Source organism: Ambystoma mexicanum, chromosome 11 (genome assembly GCF_040938575.1).
Source record: "Ambystoma mexicanum isolate Mex_15411 chromosome 11, UKY_AmexF1_1, whole genome shotgun sequence".
In the NCBI taxonomy this organism is placed as follows: Eukaryota; Metazoa; Chordata; class Amphibia; order Caudata; family Ambystomatidae; genus Ambystoma; species Ambystoma mexicanum.
The window spans coordinates 699,229,344-699,242,960 of NC_090934.1; the positions used below are offsets into that span (position 1 = coordinate 699,229,344).

A 13,617-nucleotide genomic window follows, 5' to 3' on the forward strand; every position below is an offset into this window, starting at 1 on the left:
TACAATGGATCATTGGCCCTCATTTAACTTTAAACGTCCTTCTCAAAGGGATTCAAGCTTCAATAACATGCCTCCAGGTCTCACAATCTGCACTCGCCACTCCCGATTGGTGAGAAATTGGATGCATGTGGTGCACTGACCTCCACACGCACCGCGTGTGTGCGCAGCCCATTGCTAATTGAAGAGATTGGCCTGGAATCAGTGGCGGCTAATTGACAAGCACTAGCTTTAGGCGGGAGGTTTTGGAGGTAGTGCATGCATCAGCATGTCTGCTTTACAAGCCCCCATCAGCCACTAGTCAAATCAATTAAAGATGCCTCAGCCAATCCCAGCAACCGAATGCAACCTCAACTGATTACAATTCTTTGGAGGTGTACACATGGGCGTCGTTCTGAAATGTTAGCCGCATTAACTACTATTGTGCATGTATGGGAACAGGAAGCTGAGCTGCCTGGCGAGAACTTCACGCTGACATTCCTCCCCATTCAAGTTCTTCTTTGCCCACTGTGCCCTAATGGTAAGGCCATGCCCCTCGTGTAGGTGGGAGGGCGGCACACTCTAAAATAGTCAAAGTGAAGAAAAGTAAAGTTGCAGTCACTTTATCCTGGGACAGGAGCATTGTAAACAGTAAACAGCATAAACAAGTCGTCCGCATTAGTTCGCACCTACTGTGCCATAAACAACAATTCTGCCTCAGTGTTTTCCTCCTTGCAAGGCCGAGTGAAAGCAGCACCAGAAATTCAGTTGGGCCGCTATCTTTACTATGACTTTCACTTTGTTAAGCCCCCAGGCCCCAGTCTCTATACTGTGTACTCCTGGGTTTAAGCGATATATAGTCCTGCCAAACCACGAGTGAGGGTACTGATGGTTGTGGGCACTGGTTTTTAGGGGTGCTCTCTCTAAATATTAACATTCTAATAACAAATGTCTGTTTAGTGGACACGGGTTACAGACTGCATTCTATTGGCCAGAACTGCGTCCATTCTACTCCAACTGCCACCAGCCCTCCGTATCTGAAAACGAAGGCTTAAGTTCAGTGATCCTGGCAAAGATGCTTTTGCAGTTACCCTGCTTGGTGTATGGCTCAGTGGACTAATGTACACACTACAGGGGCTTGTGTCTGACCTCATGGTCACAGGTTAAACTCCTGGCAGTCCCACTCAGCCCTTCATCCTTCAGAGGTCGACAAAATGAGTACCATTTAGTTGTGTAACAATAAACATGTGTTATCTGTCTATAGCGCCAAGATACCGCTGTGGGAGTAAACATGTGCGCTACACAAATACACGTGATGTTATGTTATGTGTATTATACCCTCAAAAGAATTAGCAAGTGGTCCATTTTCAAAAGGAAGATTTGCCAGCAGGAGATCCTGCAGAATGGGATGCAAGATGTGTGGGTACTCTCAGAGGGGGACTGATGGTAGAAACATCCACTGCCGATCCAGCCTTTGTCCCCTCTTCCCAAGGCTGGGGATACCCACATAACCTCCCATCAGGTAAAGTACCTTTCTCACAACTGCTTTGTAATCATTCTGCTTTAGGCACTGTTGTACTAAACCAGTCACAGCACGTAAAGCACTACCACCCCATCAGGCAGTAGGTCCAAGTACTCTAAGTCTCCTCCCAAGCACGAAAAGCCCTCTCCCTAGACACTTCATCAGTCAGAAACACCCAACTCATCAAAGTGTTTTGTGTAATTAACTTGCTCTGAGGAATAAATGCTACATAACAAAGAAAGAAACATTTAAGGCAGGAGCAACAAAGAGCGAGAAGTAAAAGAGAAAAATTAAGAGGAAACAAAAGAAAGGAAAGAAGAAAGGGAGAACAATCTGATATATATACACAAACGTCAATCACTTGCCCATAAAACGTGGACCCTTTGACCCTTCTTTTAATCTAATATACTTCCATCATGTTTCTTTATAACTCCAATGTTATTATATAGGTGAGTGCACCATTCCAATGTAATAATAAAAAGACAGACGTGAATCTTCCTTTATGTTTGAAATTTAAACACACTAGGTAATGAAGGATAATACCGCAAAGCTTTTAAGATTATTGAGACAGCAGCTTGCTAGAAAGCTTTACAGCCTAACTTTTTGTTGCTTTCGTCCCACATGGATAGACCAGCAGGAGGGAGGAATGAGGAGCAGAGTGCAGAGGCTATTTCTGGAGAAGGTGAGTTATTGTCTAGGAAGTGAACATGGTACTGTGGTGTGAGTGCATGTGAAAGTGTGGCAAATGTGGCTAGGAAAAGGAGAGGGAAGTGAAAGTATGAATGCAAGAGAGTGTGTGAGAAAGAGGAGAGTGAAGTGGAAGTATGGGGGAAGGAGTTGTAGTGAGTGGCTTGATAGTAGAGGTGTGGGCGGAGGCATGTTAGTGTGGAAGGAGGAGTAATAGTTTGGATGGAGTAGTAGTAGTTTGGAGGGAGCAGTGGTATTTTGAAGGGAAAAGTACTAGTGTGGAGGACAGAGTAGTAGTAAGGAGAAGAAAAGGATAAGAACAAAGGGCGGAGGCAAGATCTAGAAGGTATCAGAGGAATCAGAGGAACCAAACAGGAATAGAGTAGAGGCAGGTGGACTGGAAGAAGAAGTGTAGAAGAGAGGCAAAGAGAGAGAGAGAAGACCGAATCAAGCAGAGTGAGCCTGAAAGGCAAATATCCCACACCCATTTAGATCACTAACAGTTGGCTAGAGTATGGAAAGTTAGGAAGTCCTGGGGGGAGTTTAGTAAGATACGGCCAAGGGCCTTTCAGTTAACATCTCAGTTCGTTTAGAGAATTGGCGTACCAAGGGTGAAACATTTGCTATATACTATCCTGGCAGGAAGCACTTCTCGGTTAGGGAAGCAATGCACGGAGACAAGAGAGAGGGATGGCCCTTGGGCCATTCATGCTTCCATAAAAACCCTTCAACCGCCTCTGAGATTTGAGATCTGAGGAGTGATTCTTGTGCCATCTGTGACAATCATAACATAATATATCTTTGGGACAGCCTTAGAACATCTGTATTTTATAATGCTACTTTACTAACTCTACTTACCACATACACATTTGATTTTTTCCAATGTTTTTTCTGTTGTTGGTGGATTGTACTTATGATTTACTGCTGATTTGTATGGCACCAATGAATCATTCTTTTATCCTTTTCGGTCAACTCTACAAACTACTTGTCCTTTTAATGTATCAATTATATTTCCGGTTTGGAAAAAATCCAAGACAATACAGCCATACTAATGAACTTACTGCAAAAACAAGTTAATAGAGATAAGGAACCTCCGATTCCTAATCATGATAGGGGATGCCTTAATCCAGCTGACTGGTAAAAATGCAATAAACGAAAAGTCACTAAACAAGCAATAATGTATGTAGACCTTACATCTGAAAAGAAAAGGAAGGGGTAATGCACCTAATAATAAAGATTTTCCGTAATAACTTACTAGAAATTCTTGATTCTATTAAAGACACGGAGGCGAGCATTATGCTTCTCTTTCTTTTAATTATTTTATGCACTTAATATAACAAAGGTCATTCTAAAGTGCATAGGTAAAATATGTAACATCAAACTTGTTCAAAATACATAAAAAGTTCACAATATGAACACAATGACGTGGAAAAGAAAAACTTCAAGTCCCATGATGATCCGAAGGTCATCAGTGTCTTTGGTCACGTGGTACTGTCCCACCAATGGATACTCAGATGGACCCATAAACAGTCCTGAACAAGAAATAACTTCCTCTTTCGAGGCTACGAACTTGCTGATTTCGATAATATAGATCTAAACTTCATTTAACCAGATGAAAGGATCTGTTGGCACGCACATCAGGTGGACTTGTCTGCAGATGCTGTCAAACAAAATAAAAATATATTAACTCTTGCGTATGACAACTCTAGTTCCCTTAAAGGGGTGGGAGAAAAAAGCATCTTATTATTGTTACACAAACTGGAAAGGTTTTGCAAAAAATTCCAGTCGCAGTCCACGCGCTGCATCTCTGACCCAGGCGTCTCCTGACAAAGCATCCCAGGCTTCTGAAAAGAATGTTAGCCTCCCCCCAATGGGTGTGAGTGGCGCTGGCGCTGTAATCATTAGACTGACCTGCGGGTTGTTGTGCTCCGTTCCTCGGTCCTCTCCTCCAGTAGCGGCCTCTGTTACGTCCTCTGGAGGGGGAAAAGGTGTCGGCACGATCTTGCCAGGTGTTCTGTTGCTGGTAATGAGGTCTTCTGTCGAATGCATAACGGCCGGAAGAACGACCTTGCCCTCGACCGGCCCTGGTGAAAACCTTAGCAGAGAAAACCCTCTTGATAGAGGCCTGGGCTTTATCCAGTGCAGTGAAAGTGCCAACAAACTTGGACATCTCGTTCATAAAAGAATCGCCAAATAGTAGCCCATGCGCGACGGCGCCGGACTCCGTGTTTGCTAATTCTGCCAGCTTTGCATCAATCTTATATAGTATGCCCTTCCTGCACTCAGTGGAATTAGCGCAGCTTGCATTTCCCAGTAGGCAAATGGCTCTTTGGGCCCAACCGGAGAGAATAGCCGGATCGATCGAAGTTGAGGAGGTGGAGGCTCCCTCTGCCAGGTCCAATATTTATGCGAGGGGACCAGCTACGTCCAATAGTTTATCCTGGCAGGATTTCCAGGCTCTGTCTATGCCATTTCTAGGGTCTTTCACATGCTTCGCCACGAATGTGATAATTTTTTAGTCCAATTTTGGTGTCATAGCCACTTTCTGTGGTATTTCAGGTCGTGGACATTCTGCTCTGAGCCTTGCTCTTATCTCTTTTTCCAGAGGCTTACGCAGCCTGTTAAACATATAGTCCATTGTCCTGACTGATGGTTCCCAGTCTGTGGACCTGGGATGTATCAAATCTTCCGGGGCGAACATCCCCTCGGTAGGGTGCTGTTCTTCGGAAATTCCCTTGGGGATGGGGACCGCCGCACTCCCCGAGGTTGAGGGTTTAGAATTCCAATTCTCAGTATCATCTTCTGAAGAAGAGTGTGATGATTCATCATCATATGTTCTCGGATTTACTCCATCTACAATGCCCTGATTTTCTCCCTCTGGGCTAGAGGGTCTAACACCCCTGTTTCTTTCCTCGGGGGTAGAGGGTCTTTCAAAGGAAGGGGTTACCTTCCTGGTCATGAAGGCTTGTTTCAGCCTGGAGAAGGCGTCAGATAGGGCAGCTGTGGCAGGAAGCAATTGGCTCGGGGGGGTCAGAGAGCTTTTGCCCTTACGAGCCGGACTACTTCCCCCTTGAGTAAGGTGTTTCCTTTTCTGGGTCCTCTTTCCTCTCTTAGGGGAATGCTCCCTCATGCGCTCTTCCATGTCTTCCAGGCACAGCTGTATTGGCAAGATCATACCAGTTACCGCCTTTTGTATGATGTTTTCAACAGCGGACCCTAGGACCTTTTGTAGGCTCCTTTCCATTGCCACCTCATCAATGTAGCAACAGTCATCTTCTCCTTCAGACCATTCCTGGTTTTGTTGAGGGGAATATTGTGCTGCCATGTCAAATCAAAATAACACCTTACCCTCTTTTTTATTTTATTTTTATTTTATATCCTGGGCTTGACTACCTTCTCTCACTGCCCAGATGTTTCAATATGCCAGACTTATTTTGTCTGAGTAAATCCAGTGTAGATAACACACTTTCAATATCTGGCTAAGGGGCTAAGCAGACCAAACTATATGCTATGGATGCTGCTAGCTTCCCTCTTATTTTCCTTATTTTTTAGAATTGTTTGTGTAATTCACTAGGCTCCTCTTGCTCCGGTGCTCGCACTCGCATTAATCGTTCCTCTCGCAACAGAAATGCTCGCGCGAGCGCCGGAGCTTGAGAAAAGGACCAGTGAGAGCAGGAGCTCCCCCTGGTGCCGCGGGCGTGTCCCGCCCTTCATGAGGCGCGTATTCCTCGCCAGAGCCCGCGAGCAACACCGGGCCGGGGAGGCGAACAATAAAATGCAAAATGAAGGCGGCGCTGCGGCTCCTCGCCGCCGCGAATCAACAGAATCACGATCTGTGAAACGAAACGATCGTGTTATCTCCGTTGACACCGACGTCAGCAGGAAGCAGCTAGTGTTGGTGAACAACGAAGGGGAATACAACAAGAAAAAACGCTCTAAATCATTCGCGAGGCGAATCGTACACTAGCATTAGTACTTTCACACCGCAACAAATGCTCGTACAAACAGCGTTACACTAATATCAACCAACACTGCAAATAAACAGTTCTGAACAAGAAATGACTTATCTCTTGCTGTGAGCAGCAAAGAAAGAGGAAGTTATTTCTTGTTCAGGACTGTTTATGGGTCCATCTGAGTATCAGACAGTACCACGCCAAAGACACTGATGACCTTCGGAACATCATGGGACTTGAAGTTTTTTCACGTTATTGTGTTGATATTGTGAACTTTTTATGTATTTTGAACAAGTTTGATGTTTCATATTTTACCTATGCACTTTAGAATGAACTTTGTTATATTAAGTGCATAAAATACCTTGCTGCTGAGCTTTCTTAATATAAATAATTAAAAGAAAGAGAAGCATAATGTGAGCCTCCGGTCTTGACATCGAATATTAAATCATCAACATCAAACACATTGACTAGTTACATAAGTAATAATGGAAGTATACCACCTTCTTTCCTGTACAGACGTGCAGCAAAGCCTCACCTGTGACATTGTGTGGGTGACACTTCTTTGCAGGTAGAAAAATGGAATGAGATTGTATTGAATGAAATGTAAGACTTAGCCAAAAATAATAAAGAGCTTTTAAACATCAGAATGCAATCACAGCCCATGGTAGTTCTCCATGGTAGTTCTCCATTGGGTTAGGTGCGGTAAGAGGGATGTGCAGCGAAAAAAAAACAAAGGCTGTGGGAGTTTCCACAGAGGAGATGGTTTATAATCTTGAAGGATTATTTGCGACTACTATGATTTCTTCAGTCGGTGAGGCAGGTCGAACAGTGTGCTGGTACAGACGGACCTTCGTAACGACTTAGGGGTGCAATACTCACCCTTGGACACTGAACGCAAAAGTAGAGTCAGGGTGCTTAGAGTCAGCAGACCTTTTTGAGATGGGAATAGTTTCTACCTGAATAGATCTAGGTTATTGGAACTTTTTCATACAATCATTCCTCTGTGCTTCATTAGAAGCGATGACGTAAGAACTGTGGATATCTGCGAAAATGTCACGCATGCCACGTCTATTCGGCATTTTCAAGTGGAAAACTCCATTGATTACATTATTGAACATTGTCCATCCTTTTTAAAGATTGGTTACGAATGTATAGTAATGGAAGTTGAAGGTGGGCGGGAAGGCAGGCCCTGTGTATCCAAGACAACATGCCACACACAGAAGGGCAAGCCTATCTACAGAGGGAGGATAGGGCAACACAATGGTACGGTGGTGATCAGGACAACGTCACTACAACTCATCCAAACAGAAGTGGGGGGGGCAGAGAAGGCGACCTGATCTTGGGAGTTAAATAACCCTTGCTAGTTGAGGAAATCACATGTGCCTCTCCGAATATTCTTATAGAAAGAATAATACATCTTAGAGAGTCCTCTAAGGTAGGGGCAAAAGAAATCATTATTATAAATGTATACGTCCCCCTTATATGGGCTCTCATAGAACTGTGCTGAAGGAAGTGGAAGAAATTATTAACACCCACTGGGTTGGGCTCTGGTCCTGTCCTTATATGAGGGGACTTCAACTCTAGGGTTCCGAGAGATGTAGACTGGAAGAAATGGTAGCTTACTATATAGTGCAGGCTTTAGCATGATTAACAGAGCCTGCCCATCTGACTCCCCTCCAAAGTTCACTAGAGCTTGTTACAACAGCTCCAGTATTATAGACTACATATTTATTGCAAATGCTCCATCCTTGATTGTAGACGTGTGTGTTCCAACAGCAGGAAAGTGACCACCACCCTATCAGAGACACATCAAGTGTAATGTCTAGTCTGGGATACTTAATGTTAATTCTGCATTAAACCGGATATCCTGGTGTGAGGACAAGATTTGGGTGGCTACTGAAGTGGCCCTGGAATTCCTCTGTGTTTATGCCCTAGATAGTGTGTGCTCAGAGTATAATAAGGCCCTAGAGGCTGCGCGCCACTTAATATCCAAGTACAAATATTAAGCATACTATCCTCCCTCTGACCATTAGCCGCTCTAGTGTAGATATTGGCTTGAAGTAGCTACATCGCTATACTTACGATAGGCACATCAAAGATAAAAAAGGACTGTACCTAGCGAACTCCATAGCTTGGACAGCAACAGCTTAACTCGACTGAGCATGCTATTTTGATGAACGACATGAAGAACAGTTACCATAAATGGTTAAAGTGTCACAAGTATCAGGTGGAATGCACCCAGTGGTGTGACATGATTCAATCAACTCTTGCTAACAACAATCCCATATTTTGGAAAATCAACAACGGAAACAAACCTCTGGTGAGAGACATAAATGAAGTCTGAGCAGGACTGGGCCACATACATTGAGTCAACACTGGGAGGGAACAAGCCGCAGAACTCGATGGTTGATTTACCTACCACGGACTGGACCCTTGGGAAAGGACCAACTGACATCGTCATCTTGATCCAGGCTAGCAAATCTTCCAGACCACCTGGCCCAGACAGCCTCTGAAATGTTCTAATCAAGACTGACACAAACGTCTGGGCAGATGGCGAGACATCATCATTTACCAGTCTCTAAAAAAGGCTGTTGCGCTGATCCACAAAATGAATGGTTACTAGCGATGCTGGATGCACCAGATAAAATCTTCACCAGGGTGCTACCTGAGGAGCTGGGAGCTTGGGCAGAGGCTAAGAATATAATTCAATTTAAACCAGAAAAGCCTACAACACTACGATCAACGGCGTAGCCTTAGTTACCACCATGCAGGAGGCTTGGTTGATACACAAACCTTCAGTGTATGTGGCCTTTATAGATTTTAGTGCAGCTTTGGAACTGTTGTTGGGGAAGGTTGTGATGGAAGCTGCGCAGCTGGAACATTCTGCTAGGTTTGCTAAATATGATCATCCACCTTCACGAGCAAACAAGGGTCAAGGTCCGCTGGGATCAACAAGGTGGGGTGACTAGCTGGATAACAACACAGAAGGGGCTTAAACAGCGATGCATCCTCGCACCAATGTTATTCAACCTCTATTTGTTAGACCTAGCGGGGGTAATCACAAATTCCAAGTCCATCCCTCCCAAATTGAGCGATACCCCTTAACAGTGGCCGGCTTATGCGGATGACCTTGCCCTTCTTGACCTTACACCAGGAGGTCTCCAGCTCTCCCTGAGTTCTTTGAAATCATACTCTGTAGCCAACTCCCTAAAAGTAAAGATCTCAAACTAAAATCATGTTTTTCAGCCCATCGCAAAAGAAAGTGAAAAGGCTGAAAAGGAATATGAGTGGAGAGCATAATCGAAGTAGTCGGACTACAAATATCTGGGTATTACACTAGACTCTAAACTCTGGGGAGTACTACATCTAGACCGATTAAAAACTAAGACTGCTCAGATTGCCGGTGCAATTAGTTCCTTTGCACTTAAGGGAGGGGGATACTCTGTGGTAGTCTCGATTAAGCTCCATCAAGTGAAAATACTACTCACTATATTGTACGTGGCTGAGATATGGGCTTTCGGGAATATGCCGTAGGTAATAAAACTGGAGTCTATTACCCTCAGGAGACTGCTGAGATTATCTCCCCACTCAGCCATGGAAATTATTTACCTAGAATTTGACATATTACCGATTCTTGTGAAACTTACATTGAGTTGCTTGGTCACATATTGGAAGCTTGTTGATGCACCTGAAGAATCTCTGAACAGGCTGATGTATGGAACCCTACAGAACACATCATCTCTTATGCCAACTAGCCACATTGTGCAGATCAAGCTTATGGCCGACAGGTGGCTCGGCCTAGCTCCTGAGAACGTGCTCTCCATGTCGCTCCCTTACTATAGGAAAACCATGAAAGCACTTATTGTTGCAGAGCAGGGAGCAGCTCATTGTCAATTTAGCTACCAAAACTAACGCTGCCTTGTACCTTTGACACATCCAGGATCGGGAAGTAAGGCCTAGCTATATTCAACACTTTGAGGGAAATTCACATGTTTGCGATTACTTAAAATTAAAATGTTATTCTGTGAAGACCCTGGAGATTATTGGAGCATGGTAACATACCCCAAGGAATGAAAGATTCTGTCGATTCTGTGGGGAGGAACAACTAGAAACTGTTAAACATTTGTTGACTGATTGTCCTTCACTGTTGAAGTTACAGACATCAGCATTGAGATCTGCCGGATTGGAGGGGCAACACACGGCTGATGCTCTTTGGAATATATTTATGAGCGGCACACATGAAGCCTGTTTAATCTACATCATTAAACTTTGGGAAAGGGTTGCTATCATCCTGGACATTATTGAACAATGTTAAATGGTGACAGCAGTAGTTTGAAGCAGGGCTTGTTGAAAGACTAGGAGTAAGCAGTTTGGCACTGTTACCTTGTTTGCTAAGATGTCTTGATGTTTGTATAACTGCAAAGTTTTTAAACGATGATTGAAGTTGGAATCCTTTTGTTTTTTTTTTACAATGTTGATGTTTTTATAAATGTAAATAGTTCAAAGTTAATATTCTCAACTATATAATACTATAAAATAAAATTAAAATAAAATTACACTTATATCGATCCCTTGCTCTTTTCACTCCTTATGTTTTTTCTCTACTACAATGACTCCTATACGCTCTTTAATTTGGCTACATCTATAGCACATATATTGAGTCCTTGGCTTTTGAACAGCCAACGTATCTAGACATTTGAAATGACACAATCTAGCCAATGGGATGACCCGGTCAATCATGTCCACGATACTTAAGATACATTTTTGGCATTTACACAGTCTATCAACCAGGCTGCATTATTTGCGTGCATGTGTACATATTAATGCTAATACTAAAGAGGGCTTTTTTCACTGCATTCAACAATGCAACAGTATATTTGTATCCAATATAAAACATTTCTAATGCATTAACTCAGTGATACAGACAAGTGGACATGCATTGAATGTATCTGACAACTGTGCATGCAGTTTACATGTGATTGTATGTTATTCAGTTTGCATGTGTTCTGCATGTAAAGCATCGCAGAGTCCTCAACAGTAGACAGTTGCCCTTGGGATTGATAGGCTATGTTAAAACAGTCCATTCCCCTTTATAGCTGCAATCCACAGAATACAGCAGAATCCCACAAAAAGCTAGTCCAGCTTTTACTTAGCTCCGGATATAGCAGAGTTCTCTGCGCCTGAACACACTGCATTGTAAAGCTTCTATAATGTCTTAAACTAGTCATCTCTGCTAGTAAATGAACAGTTAGCTACATTTTAATTACTATTCACATGCAATGTAATGCGCTTTTATTTCCATGTTTGCCCAGACTGCGGTCTTCTGAAGGGTCATCCACCCGACAGTGTTTCAATACCATATGAATGGAAGTAAGAACTATTCAAATATCAATTAGCATAACATATTATGATGCATTGCAAAACTAATATATGTTTTCAATTAATGTCCTCACCATTTCACCCAAGGTCTTCTGTAAAGTGTATTTGGAGATCTAAAAGGGAAAAAAAGTAACATCTATATAAATAAAAATGTAAATGTTCCTTTGTTCAAAATCTTAAATCTCCGAAAGTTCTTCACCGATTGCTTTGAAATTTTGACACAACGTTGCATTCAAATAGGCCGTGTTTTTATATACCTACTATACATAGATGTCACACCTGTGACAGGTAAAAACATACTTTATCTGAAAAACAGCGGCATCTGTTGGACATAAAAGCAACACACGCTATACTAAACATTTTACTGCAAAACAGCGCCATCTGTTGGACGTAAAAGCAACACATGCTATACTAAATATTTTACGATTCCATTTCAATGTTTCCGTGGCTCAAATACGTGCTGAGGAAGCAGCAGAGCGACGTGCGGCCAGTCTTCAGGATGCACGGTTGCGAGTACGGTGATCGTGTTCTGCAGCTTTAGACCTGCTTCGTTTTGAACAGAATGAACGCGACAGGCTGTGGGATGTATTTACCCATGCATCCGAGCCCTACCTCAAAACTGTGCAGTACTGACATGAAAACATCATGATGGCCAGAGCTTCCCAGAAAATGCACAGGGAAATGCAGGAAGAATAGGCTGCCACCCATTTTTGCCGATGTTATGGGCACAGAAGGACACTGCCTAAAACCACCATTGGACTACCCGCACAGTAGTCTGAAACCATTGGGAATGGCAATGCTGATTGCCAAATGCAACCTAGAATTGTGGGGAATTCATTTTCTTAAATCCCAAAAATGGGTGCAGTACCAGTACTCACCACTATCCAAAAGCCGGCAGTTTAAAACCACCCTGTGTTTCTCTGAAGGCAAGTCAAACTGTCTATTTTAAACATTGCAACACATCTAAAAACTCACTGGACACCAGCAGACATTTGGTAGAATGGAGTGTTGTGTGCCTACAAAATCTGGGAAATGAAGAGCCCAAAACAATGCTTATAACAAAACTGCTATGGAGTCAGCAGTTTAAGTTGCACTGGATTTAAAGACACTAAAATCGAAAATGTTTAGATTAAATGAGTGACCTATGTTTGGTGTCACATGCCTTTGTAACTGTTTAAATGTCATAGTTTTAAACTTAGAATCAGCCTTCTAGCTCCATATGTGAAAATGTTTAGTTTTATTTGAATGCAGAAACTGGGGAACAGAAATGACAGCTTAAAGAGATTCCAATTTGCCTGGCAACTACCCCCATCAGGAGTGAAACTTGAGTCACAGCTGTGTTCCCAGGCCTAGCTGCCCTTTTGCTGCTCACACTAAGGATATGCCATCTATCTGATAATTGAATTACCTGTGCTCTGCAGGAAAGTGAACAAAGCCCTGTCCTGGCTCAGGCAAAGGTTTTATTGGCAGGAGTCGTAAATGGTCGTAAAAAGTGGCTTCCTCCTGAGGAAAGGGGAGGGGCACTGCCTGTGAGAGCAAGCTGGCTTGGCAGAACTGGAAAAACCAGAAATTCAACCTTGTGCTGAGGGTAAACCACACCCCTTTGTAGCCAGAATATTGTTTAGAAAAAGATGAATAACTCATAGTACGGACATGTGAAAATTTTATAAATGACACCATAATTCTTGTGATTTTTCTGCCCACATTTTAAGAGGTTTTTCGACCCGGTGGCATGTTCAGGGGGGTTTTAGCGGAAAAGTGGATATTACTCTAAATGTATGCATGTTAAAAGTCTGAAACTTCATCAGTTAATGTCCATACTCCCTACGCACATGTATGTAAAGTTGGGTCAATGTCAGAAATTGAAAAATCAGTTAAAAAGTCAATTATCTGCCATTTCTGAATGCAAGCTCTTAGAAACAGCAGATTTGGACAGAGACATGGCTAAATTCAGCCACACCATGTATATGTAATTGCAAACAACTGTGTAACTCTGAAATATGTCTTTTATTATCAAATATAGAATGTGTGCAATCTGACAGAGGAGTGTCCTATCTGCAAGCCATAAAATGACATCCCTCTGACTCACAGTTCATTCCC

At 42.9% G+C, this 13,617-nt stretch overlaps 1 long non-coding RNA gene across 1 annotated transcript in view; it reads right to left on the reverse strand.

The window, feature by feature from the left end:
• LOC138504764 (uncharacterized) overlaps nt 1–13,617 on the reverse strand; it is a 245,847-nt gene that overhangs the window by 215,348 nt on the left and 16,882 nt on the right. Inside the window, exon 2 of the long non-coding RNA XR_011279954.1 lies at nt 11,592–11,630. This is a non-coding gene — a long non-coding RNA (uncharacterized lncRNA). The remainder of the gene's footprint in view (nt 1–11,591; nt 11,631–13,617) is intronic.